The sequence below is a fragment of the Colletes latitarsis genome, chromosome 8, assembly GCF_051014445.1.
Source record: "Colletes latitarsis isolate SP2378_abdomen chromosome 8, iyColLati1, whole genome shotgun sequence".
Lineage (NCBI taxonomy): Eukaryota > Metazoa > Arthropoda > Insecta > Hymenoptera > Colletidae > Colletes > Colletes latitarsis.
Genome location: NC_135141.1, coordinates 22,623,200 through 22,635,815, shown reverse-complemented (window position 1 = coordinate 22,635,815; position 12,616 = coordinate 22,623,200).

The following is a 12,616-nucleotide window of genomic DNA, read 5'->3' as shown; positions in this document are numbered from 1 at the left end:
ATATTTTCGTAGAAATCAATTCCAGCAAATGATATGCTTTCTTAATTGCTCGACAAATTATTATTCTTTAACCTTCTATCGTATTCTATAGTAATTTTTACGCGCGTTAAATTTATCGGTTGATTCGTCGTTTAAATCCCTTATACATAACGCGATACCAAAAAGAACTACGTTGAACACGACGTTATTTACGAGTGGTTCGGCAGTACATATTCCTTTTCGTGAGAGACAGCTAGGTCGTGCGTGTCGAGGCAATTCTTTCCGCGGCCGAGGCAAAAATACGTTCGTATGTTCTTTTACACAACCCCCCGTCCGAAGACAATCTCGATGTCTCCGGTCGCGTTGTGGCGTGTCGTGGTGGACATCACTCGAACGGCGAGAGGGGACAGGGAGCAGCGAGACGCAAGAGAGGGTTAAGAGAGCCTCGAAAGGGTGTAGCGTGTCCGGTATCTCAACCTGGGATCGCAAGAGACATTTCGTCCCCCCAAGAAGTCAGTTCAGCTCCCACAAATGACCATCGCCAACCACCACCACCACCACCACCGCCGCCACCACCACCACTGCCACCGCCTCGTAGCCTCGGCACGAAGTTACCCCTCTTTCACGATCAACCCCTGCTCGCTTTCGTATCTTCTAGCCGCGTTGTGCAACGCTCGCCCAGATGAAACGATAAACGAATTTATTATGCTCGAATGAACGAAAACGAGTGTCCTTAGTGGGTAAAACGTCGAAAAAGGACGATTATTTTCTCTGCAACCTCCCTGACGGTGAAAATATGTCTATTTCTATTTCTGTTTGTCTGCCCATGTAATATTTTCCTGATTGATGACAAACCTCCGGCAGTGGATGCCGCCCGGTCACTTTTTACTCATTGTCGGCCTTGGAATTATGCGACTCGGAACACGGAATTTATTTCTACTCGAATATATTTTTAACTCTTTACAACTAAACAACAGTTATTCTTTTAGAAGACACATTTAAACTTTTTAGTTATGCATGCATATGGGGCACGACATTACTCTACCGACAAAGGCAAGAAAACTTTTTGACCTATCCAACGTTACAAAGTGAGGGTAAATTTTATTCCCCGTTAATGAACTTTACATTTATTCATAAATTAGTTTTTGTCTGCGGCTTTACTTGCCTGAATGACGATTTCACATATCCGTTTATTTACGAATGAAACGTAAAGTGAATTAACGAATAAAATTTGCGATCTGTTCTGTCGACAACCCTGCTCGACAGCCGATATTCTACTCGTTGAGCATCTTGTCGCTAGATGGCAGTACCTAATCGACTCGTTTTAGCCGCTTCTTCCTGTCAATTTTTGAAATAGACCAAAGCGTAAAGACAGACCCGTTTATTCGTTCTAACTCGATTACCTCAATAATGCATATTTCTGCGGATAATAGTCATGTAATTCTAAACGAACATACTTAACAACATCATCGTATAAAAATCACTTCTATGCAGAACTCGCTTTGATCGAACGTTGATTACTACTGACATCACAGACAAAATATAAGAGTAGACGTTACCACAGACGAACTATACGAGTAGATCTTACATCCAATGTATTTTTTCGGCCCATTTTTATGGGGCTTTAGAGCCCATTACCATTTTCGTGTCACTCGCAACGTTACCAACAGATTTAGAAATGCATTTCAATCCCTTCCATAGGCGACTCACATGTATTTATGCACGCGCTACAGCTGCCTACCCATCAACACTAATCCAGTGAATAGTTTCTCAACTGACCGCCATCCATGAGAAGAGGACGTTAAAATCACCACCGAATTTTTAGGTCGGTATGGCAGTTAGATTGTCTCTTACCCAATGTATTTTTTTGACTCATTTCTAGGGGGCTCTAGAGCCCCATTACCATTTTCATGTCACTCGCAACATTACCAACAGATTTAGGAATAAACACAAGAGGAAGTGAGACAGAAAATGAAATTACAAAAATTTTAGTATTTTTTAACGAAATGGAAACTCTAAGATCCAGAATTGTGCATTAATCGATTAATTTCATTGAAGTAACCAATCGATTAAGAGTATTTAAAAATTTCAAGATTATTAAGATACCTAAGGATGTACCTCATCGACAAGTACACCGCAAATCCTCTATTTTTTATTTTAAATTGTAATACATCAGGCTGTATCATGATGTTGATGCCCATACTACCAATGTTACAAACAAACGCGATCAGTGACTATACGCAACGCTACACCAAAAGCAAACGCGAGGAATATAACCGATCGCAAATCTAAAAGTAATCAAAATCGGTTCATTGTAATTACAATGCGATAATATCTACATTTTTACTAATGCAATCCGAAATTAGTTCGTATACGCAACACTACCCTGAAAAAAACGCGAAAAATTTTCATCGTTCACAACTGTAAAGTTATCTATAAAACTAAATATTTGCAAAGATATCTAGATAAGCAACGCGAATAATTTGTACTTCGTAACGCTAATAGCAAACCGGTATTAATTCATATTCGCAAAATTACTCTGAATGAAAACGCGAAAATATTCAACGTTCGCAACGCTAAAAGTAATCACGATAAATCCAAATTATGTGCAACGTTATTTTTAAAACAAACGCGATCATTTGCGTTCCGCAACACTAACGCAAACCACGATCTGCTCCAAAATACTGGCTGTTGATCTGAAAAACTACAAGTACTACAACTACAGGCGACAACAGTGACATAATAGGAACATGGAATGACTCTCCATCCTCATCCGAAGATGAAGATGAAGAACCATTTGTTGCAGCCCACTCTTGCGACAGTTTGTCAGGGCCTCTTCGACTCCCGAGAGTCTCTTCTTTCTTCGGCGGTCCTGTCAGAGCCTGAAACTTAAACCTACGCTCGAGATTCCGTGCAATACATAGTCCTCCAACGATTCGTAGAATCGTTATCGGAACAGGTGTGGAAAAACTCGAGCGGGACGAGCGTTTCGGGGATCCTACCGCGAACGAACGCGACCGCGAAGAGCGACTGTAAAGCCGCGCGATTTCAGGAATCGAAAGTAAAACCAAAACAAACGCAACAATCCGTTTGGATCGGCTAACGTTTCGATTCTCTAAATCGAACTACAGGTACAGGACCTGTGGCAGTCCTGCCCTGACCCTACCTACTTATATCTAACACACATACTAGAAAGTAAGTTACCTACCTACCTAACCCTATATTTAAAAAATTGCAAAACTCATTCTCGCAAACATACGCTCCACGGTTCTCACACATGATGTCCGGGCGCAAAAGCCTACACTAGAGAGGACGCCCCGGGGTTCCTCCGACACCCGAACATTCCACACAACATTCACACTCTAATGTGTACGTACCAATACCTGAAATCAACCGACAGAGACTAGTGACCATTGCGTATTTCAAGTAACTTTCAAATAATAGAAACTTTGATAAAATGATTTACTACATTCTGTTATTTAGAATCAAGCAATTAATTGCAACTACGTTTCATTAAATATTTTATGTTATTGTCTTCGAGCATGCAAAAAGTATAGACAAGGTAGAATAGAATTTTATATGTAAATTATGTTAAAGTTTTAAAACGACGCAATTCCGCAGCCTAACCACACACACACACACACATGTGAAATTGCGTCGCGCACGATACACTAGCGCAATGTCAGTCGCAAATAGATATTATTCGGAATTTTTAGAAACTAAGTCATCGTGCTCGTTGCCTTTGCTCACGCAAGTAACACCTGGGCACTTGGGTGAGTTTAGGCAATGAACACGGAAAGGTATCCTGTAAATCCTGAACTAGAAAAAGTGGTTAATAAATAATAGAGACGGCATTTTTCAATTCATTTCTAGTTAAAATAACTCAACTTTTTGTTTGAATGTATTAAAAACAAAACACGTTAATATTAAAATATGAAAAATGTTATTATTAAAGAAAATTATTGTAATTAAAATTTAATTATGTAAAAGGAAACACTTTCATTAAGTATTAATTTTATTAATTTAGTATTTGTTTAAATAATTTCATTGAACTATTAATTCAAATATTTAAATAGTCTCGGTCGATTTTGTCGTCAAAGTAAATTTAGAGAAAAATGAAAATAGTATACAATGCTTGTTACTTTGACTCAAAAATCTACCAGTCGCGAATTGTCTTCTTGTACGTGAAATACATCATATTTTGTAGTAATTAAGGAAACAATTAATATTCAATAATATATATTCCATATATCTACAGTATTATTAGAATAGTCATTTTAAAATAAAAGTAAAAAATAAGTAAAGAAAATATTTAATATATTTTCATTTATAAATGTTCTTAATAAAAACTATTTATTATTCTGTAAAATATTTATTTATGATATCTAAAAAACACAGAGTACAAGAAGACCCTAACCTGAACTACAAATTAAAATAATGCACAAATGTTCCTATTCACGGGTACAAAAAATACCCGTGGTCACTACTCGCCAAAAATACTACGTATACAACTGGGCACCCGTGTTGTTTCGGACCTTTCATCCTACAACATCATTGGGGACCAGAGGAACAAAAACACATGCGACTCACCGACCGTTGACTATGATGTACCCCTAGGTAGACCTCTGCGATGCTGCTTCCCAGTGTAGTCATCAACGAAATTGTCTGCATGGTCCTGCTGGTTGCCAGGATGTAGGGATGAAATCTAGAAACTGCAAAGAATAAGGAAACAATTATAATCTACCATAAAAATTAAAAACAATTCGTAATTTAATATAAAAGTATCTACATGCACAAAACTGAGCAATACTTACATTTTTTGCTCGTGGACATCGCCCAAAACTCCTCTTCAGTGATGCACTGATTCTAATACCGATAACGAGTTACTCTGCTTCTCAAAGAAACAATGGAAAAAAATATTTAAAAAAATGGTAAACTAACGCGACCGAAAATCAAAGTCGGCGAACAAGAGGCTCTACTGTCGCGATTTCGAAAGCAAAGAGCCACGACACTCTGGAAAATATATAAAAATGCGCGATATACACTGAATCGACTTCCGCGTGTGTCTAAAGTATAAACGAAACTCTACTCGAAGCAACTGTGCTTCGAAAACCAATAAACTAATCTACGCAACAAACACTGATTCTACTGACCGCATTGCGCGCGGTCACTAAAATTTCTGAAAAAAATGCTGAAATAAGAAATAAGAAATAATTAAGTAATCACTCAAACATGTCTATTTATAGATTTAGTATTAAATTTTACCGATAAAAACACAAAAACATGTAAACATATATAGGTACAAACTCACTTGTTGTAACGAAGTTGATTTCCCCAATATTCCATTTTCAATTCCTTCCATTTGCCATTTCCAAACATGGCGTCGATTGTATGCCGATAGCGTCCCTTCCAGTAGAACTCGAACAATCAGAATCTGTAACAGGAATAAAACACATATTACGATCCAATGCGTTAAAATAAATGTACCTATAACGTAATTAAACATTGACTGAACCCGAAATATGGTCCATGAATTGTTAATTATGTTTACAGATTTCATAATTGTCTACGATTATGTATGAGAAGAGCACGTACGAAACAGATCAAACATTTTTCGCGATTCCGATTGACTTGAACGTCAGAAACGTGTTAATATTAAATGAAAGCACTAACAGACAGTAAAGGAAAGTACTACGAGCGATTTGGAACATTAAGATGACAATAATTAAAAATTACGTACCTCGTTAGACGCGAAGCCTGGCACTGCATCTCATCACACGAGTTTCCAGAAGACGAATGACGGACAGGAACGGACGTGTCTCCCGCGGGGGCGATGGGTGGGGAGCGGGCTGAGGTGGTCACGTAGCCAACGTCTCGACTCTCGATTTGTATTTCCGAAGAAAAGGTTAAACCTTATATCTCGAATAACTGAAAATAAATAAAGTACATACATAAAATAAGTACAAAAAGATATCAGATTAACAATTAATTAATGATTTATTGTCTTTATATCCTTGTAACGTCACAATGAGTAACAGCCAATCACAGGCGCTGTTTCAAGATGTAATATCGATCTGTTAATCGACACACAAATAACTAGATCGATTAAAATACATTAATTGTCACTATTTTAATCAATGCTTTTTATACAAATTTTGTGAATGCAACGACAGTAGACAAATAATATATATAGAATATAAGAAGACATTCATTTTTCTCGATGTTTTTCCTTTGCGTCATAGGACTCCCACTAAATACTGTCCTAGTCTATTGCTTGTCTGAATCTATTTCTTTTGTATTTTCCAATATTTTATAAAAGTAATTTTATTATTACCGTTGCTAGCATTCGTAAGCCAGAGTCAGTTATTTGATACGCTTGTTGTTTTTTCAACGCTCGGTTAGATTCTGTTTATCTTCGCGGACACTGGCCGCGCTCGACTTCACCTTGCAGCTGCGCTCTCAAATTCCTTGTCCGTGCGACACGAAAAAAAAGTTGCTTTACACATCTCAACTATGCATTGCCTGTGCCCTTAATCCGTGTGTTACGAAAAAATGTTCTTCTCGGACATCTATTTCACACTTCGTTTATGTCTGTACTACCAACTTCTTAACATAAATCAAGCCCAACGTTATCGACACAGACTCAAGATAGATTTTTATGTAAATCTAGTGAAAACTGAAATAAATAATTTTCGAAAATATACTATACACGAAAGGAACATTTATGTGAGAAACTCATTGCAATCTAGATTAAAAGTTAATAATTACACGTTATATATTTCTATAGTTATAATTAATATATTTCAATCGATCTAGTTACTTGTAGGTCGATTAACAGATCGATATTCGATGTTCAAGCAGCGCCTGTGATTGGCTGTTACTCATTGTGACGTTACAAGGATATAAAGACAATAAATCATTAATTAATTGTTAATCTGATATCTTTTTGCATTTATTTTATGTATGTACTTTATTTATTTTCAGTTATTCGAGATATAAGGTTTAACCTTTTCTTCGGAAATACAAATCGAGAGTCGAGACGTTGGACTACGTGACCACCTTAACCCTCTCCCCACTCATCGCCCCCGCGGGAGACACGTCCGTTCCTGTCAGTCATTCGTCCTCTGGAAACTCGTGACATGAGATGCAGTGACAGGATTCGCGACTAATGAGGTATGTAATTTTTAATTATTGTCATCTTAATGTTTCAAATCGCTCGTAGTACTTTCCTTTACTGTCTGTTAGTGCTTTCATTTAATATTAACACGTTTCTGACGTTCAAGTCAATCGGAATCGCGAAAAATGTTTGATCTGTTTCGTACATTCTCTTCCCATACATAATTGTAGACAATTATGAAATCTGTAAACATAATTAACAATTCATGGACCATATTTCGGGTTCAGTCAATGTTTAATTACGTTATAGGTACATTTATTTTAGCACATTGGATCGTAATATGTGTTTTATTCCTGTTACAGATTCTGATTGTTCGAGTTCGACTGGAAGGGACGCTATCGGCATGCAATCGACGCCATGTTTGGAAATGGCAAATGGAAGGAATTGAAAATGGCATATTGGGGGAATCAACTTCGTTACAACAAGTGAGTTTGTACCTATATATATTTACATGTTTTTGTGTTTTTATCGGTCAAATTTAATACTAAATCTATAAATAGACATGTCTGAGTGATTACTTAATTATTTCTTATTTCTTATTTCAGCATTTTTTTCAGAAATTTTAGTGACCGCGCGCAATGCGGTCGGTAGAATCAGTGTTTGTTGCGTAGATTAGTTTATTGTTTTTCGAAGCACAGTTGCTTCGAGTAGAGTTTCGTTTATACTTTAGACACACGCGGAAGTCGATTCAGTGTATATCGCGCATTTTTATATATTTTCCAGAGCGTCGTGGTTCTTTGCTTTCGAAATCGCGACAGTAGAGCCTCTTGTTCGCCGACTTTGATTTTCGGTCGCGTTAGTTTACCATTTTTTTAAATATTTTTTTCCATTGTTTCTTTGAGAAGCAGAGTAACTCGTTATCGGTATTAGAATCAGTGCATCACTGAAGAGGAGTTTTGGGCGATGTCCACGAGCAAAAAATGTAAGTATTGCTCAGTTTTGTGCATGTAGATACTTTTATATTAAGTTACGAATTGTTTTTAATTTTTATGGTAGATTATAATTGTTTCCTTATTCTTTACAGTTTCTAGATTTCATCCCTACATCCTGGCAACCAGCAGGACCATGCAGACAATTTCGTTGATGACTACACTGGGAAGCAGCATCGCAGAGGTCTACCTAGGGGTACATCATAGTCAACGGTCGGTGAGTCGCATGAGTTTTTGTTCCTCTGGTCCCCAATCATGTTGTAGGACGAAAGGTCCGAAACAACATGGGTGTCCAGTTGTATACGTAGTATTTTTGGCGAGTAGTGACCACGGGTATTTTTTGTACCCGTGAATAGGAACATATGTATATTGTTTTATTTTATAGATCAGGCTAGGGTCTTTTTGTGCTCCGCGATTTTTAATATAACGTGTAATTTGTCAAAACATAAAAATAAATTCTTTGATTTGTAATATTGATTGTTTTTTATATTGTTCGGGCTTCATATGAAAATATAATTTGATGACTTATTATCGAAGGCATTAAAGTCTTTTCTTATTCAAAAATTTGATGTTACAATTCATGTACAAAAAGACGTTTCGCGATGGGTAAATTCTCGAGTCAAAGTAACATGCATTATATACTACTTTCATCTTTAAAAAATGCGCTTTGACAACAGAATTACTCAAGGGTTAAATATTTTCATAAGTTTGCTTCAATAATTTTTCCTTAAATTTTCAAAGTAAATTGTTTTATTGTAAAGCCTTTCATCTTAGAAAATTCAATTTTAACAAAATAATTTCCTTTACTAATAATATTTTTTATTATTATTGTATATTAAAATTTTGCTCTTTATTTATCAGAAATATAAGGTCCACTAAAAGAAATAAAATAAGAAAGAATATATAAATACTATTTCGTTATACGCTAGTATTTACAGTAACCACTTTTTCTAGTTCAGGATTTGCAGGATACCTTTCCGTGTTCATTGCCTAAACTCACTCAAGTGCCCAGGTGTTACTTGCGTGAGCGAAGGCAACGAGCACGATGACTTAGTTTCTAAAAATTCCGAATAATATCTATGTGCGACTGACATTGAATTAGTGTATCATGCGCGACGCAATTTCACATGTGTGTGTGTGTGTGGTTAGGCTGCGGAATTGCGTCGTTTTAAAACTTTAATATAATTTACAAATAAAATTCTATTCTACCTTGTCTATACTTTTTGCATGCTCGAAGACAATAACATAAAATATTTAATGAAACGTAGATGCAATTAATTGCTTGATTCTAAATAGCAGAATGTAGTAAATCATTTTATCAAAGCTTCTATTATTTGAAAGTTACTTGAAATACACAATGGTCACTAGTCTTTGTCGGTTGATTTCAGGTATTGGTACGTACACATTAGAGTATGAATGTTGTGTGGAATGTTCGGGTGTCGGAGGAACCCCGGGGCGTCCTCTCTAGTGTAGGCTTTTGCGCCCGGACATCATGTGTGAGAACCGTGGAGCGTATGTTTGCGAGAATGAGTTTTGCAATTTTTTAAATATAGTGTTAGGTAGGTAGGTAACTTACTTTCTGGTATGTGTGTTAGATATAAGTAGGTAGGGTCAGGGCAGGACTGGCACAGGTCCTGTACCTGTAGTTCGATTTAGAGAATCGAAACGTTAGCCGATCCAAACGGATTGTTCCGTTTGTTTTGGTTTTACTTTCGATTTTTGGAATCGCGCGGCTTTACAGTCGCTCTTCGCGGTCGCGTTCGTTCGCGGTAGGATCTCCGAAACGCTCGTCCCGTTCGAGTTTCTCCACACCTGTTCCGATAACGATTCGTAGAATCGTTGGAGGACTGTGTATTGCACGGAATCTCGAGCGTAGATTTAAGTTTCAGGCTTTGGCAGGACCGCCGAAGAAAGAAGAGACTCTCGGGAGTCGAAGAGGCCCTGACAAACTGTCGCAAGAGTGGGCTGCAACAAATGGTTCTTCATCTTCATCTTCGGATGAGGATGGAGAGTCATTCCATGTTCCTATTATGTCACTGTTGTCGCCTGTAGTTGTAGTACTTGTAGTTTTTCAGATAGTACCTTCTCCAGCATCACAAAGCAGCCTTGAACGGCTGTTCGCATTGGTAATATTAGCGTTGCGCATTATTCAATATGCGATTTTATTAGTGTCGCGGTATATGAATATTATCGCATTTGCTTCTAGGGTAGCGTTGCCACTAAGATAAATATATCACGAAAACAATTAGAGTTGCGAATGATGAATATTTTTCGCGTTTTCATTCAGAGTAGTGTCGCGAATAAGAATTTTGATAGCGGTTTGTTATCAGCCTTGCGCAGTATGATTTATTCGCGTTTCTTTGCCTAGGTACAGTTGCAAATAATTTACATTAATTGTAAAATTCCATTTAGTGTTGCGAACAATGAGAATTTTTCGCGTTTACTTTCCAGGGTAGTATCCAACAATTACAAAGCAGCTGATTTAGCTGCATCAGCTGAATTTCTCCGGTGCCTGAGTCGGCTGTTCCCAATTTTTAACCGCGACTTAATTCTGGTTGCTAAATTTTCAATCGCAATTGATGCCCGACTCTGGTCCGTACAGCTTCAGTTTGTTTAAGAAGAAAAGAATTCCTCTAATTTCATTTCCTACCTTATTAAGTGCTGTGACCGTTTCCTATAGCCCGTTGGTAAGGTTGCGAGTGATACCGACATGGTAATGGGGCTCTAGAACCCCATGGACCTGAAAAATGCGTTAGATGTCACGTCTAGGCACTTGTCTCACAGACGAGGTACACGACACTTTACATCAGAATTTTTTTCTCGAACATGAGTAGGATTTCGGGGATATGTCTATTAACCAAAAATGATTGTAATTGACCCCCGCAACCGAAAATAATTTTTTCAGAATTAATTAAAAATTTTTTTTTCGCCGAAAAATTTAGGCACCTACCCCCTGTCGATTTTTCTTAAAAATTCGTTTTTCATTTTTAGTAATTTTGTTTGACGCCCTACAGAAAAATTTTCTAATACTTTTTTGTAGGTACCCATGAGCTCTACTTCAGAAAAAAGTTTCATTGAAATATATTCACAATTGTAGGAGTTATGGCTTTTTGAAAATTGGACCATTTTTATGGGGTTTTTCTCATTTTGCGGGGTCAAGGACCAACTTTTCGAATATTTTTGCAATTTCTACATATTCTCCATCAAAATACGCGTAGTTTGCTTTTTTAAACATTAAAATCGTCCAATCCGTTCAGAAGTTATGACGTTTTAAAGATTCGCATAAAAATTCGGGTAGACATTTCTGACCAGGAATTAGATTTTCGGTAAGGAATTTTTTTCTCGAAACTGAGTAGGATTTCGGGGGTATGTCTGTTGACCAAAAATGCTTGCAATTGACCCCTGCAACTAAAAATAATTTTTCCAAGACGATTCGAAAGTCTTTTTTTTCACCCAAAACTTTCAGCACTTACTAGAATTTTTTTCTCGAAAGTGGGTAGGATTTCGGAAGTATGTGTATTCACCAAAAATGATTGTAATTGACCCCCGCAATCGAAAATAATTTTTCCAGAACGATTTGCAATTTTTGAATTTAATTGTTAATAACTTTTTAACGAAACCTCCATCAACAAATTGGTATTCTTGATTTTCGTCTTATTTTGGCGTCTAGAATCTCTCATTAAAATTTTTTCCAGGGGTGGCCGAACACCCTGTATGTACGTATATAAGTTTGAAGCACTGGTCATCAGTGACCAATATGGCAATCAACGTGTTAAGCACTATGGCTTCGTGCTAGGTTGGAGCATATATAATAATTTTTTTAAAATGATTTGAAAAAATACATTGGGTGAAAGATTTACTCGTATACCTCGTCTCTGACAATACTCTAGAATCTTTGATTAATCAATGAGAATCAAAACTAACACCTAGCGAAGAAGCTCTATATTTATGATGTCCTATGCAAAGCGGATCGCAGCCAATTTGCTAATATTATTTAGTTTTTAATTAATAATTGCATTACCCAGCTAAGAGTGATACGATTATTAATTAAACGCTACATAATATTACCCAGGTCTCACCACGAGGAGGTTGCTGCAAGTGGAGACCCGAAGGATCGATGGAACTTTGATTCCATCTATCTCCCTTTTACATTCCTACAAGCTAGATTACTAAACTAAAGAGATAGAAGGAAGCAGCTCGAAGTATTCCTTCGATCTTCTAGTTTAGTTGTACCAAGTAATTCTTTCGTTTAAAAAGGTATGAAGGTAAATCGAGGATCGAACCTACTGCCCTTCCTAACTCGATCTCTATAGGAAAACGGATTTAGTAAATAATTCTTAAACCCCCAAACATTAAAAGGGATAAAAAAGAGAAATTTCCCCCCTTAAATAGTATAATTTTCTCTAGTATCTTAAAGAACAGTTTTTAATTCGCAGCCATTAGCTCGGTGTTATCCACGAAGAAGAACTTCTTTATCGTGGGTAACACCGATTACCAGGTCTCACCACGAGGAGGTTGCTGCGAGTGGAGA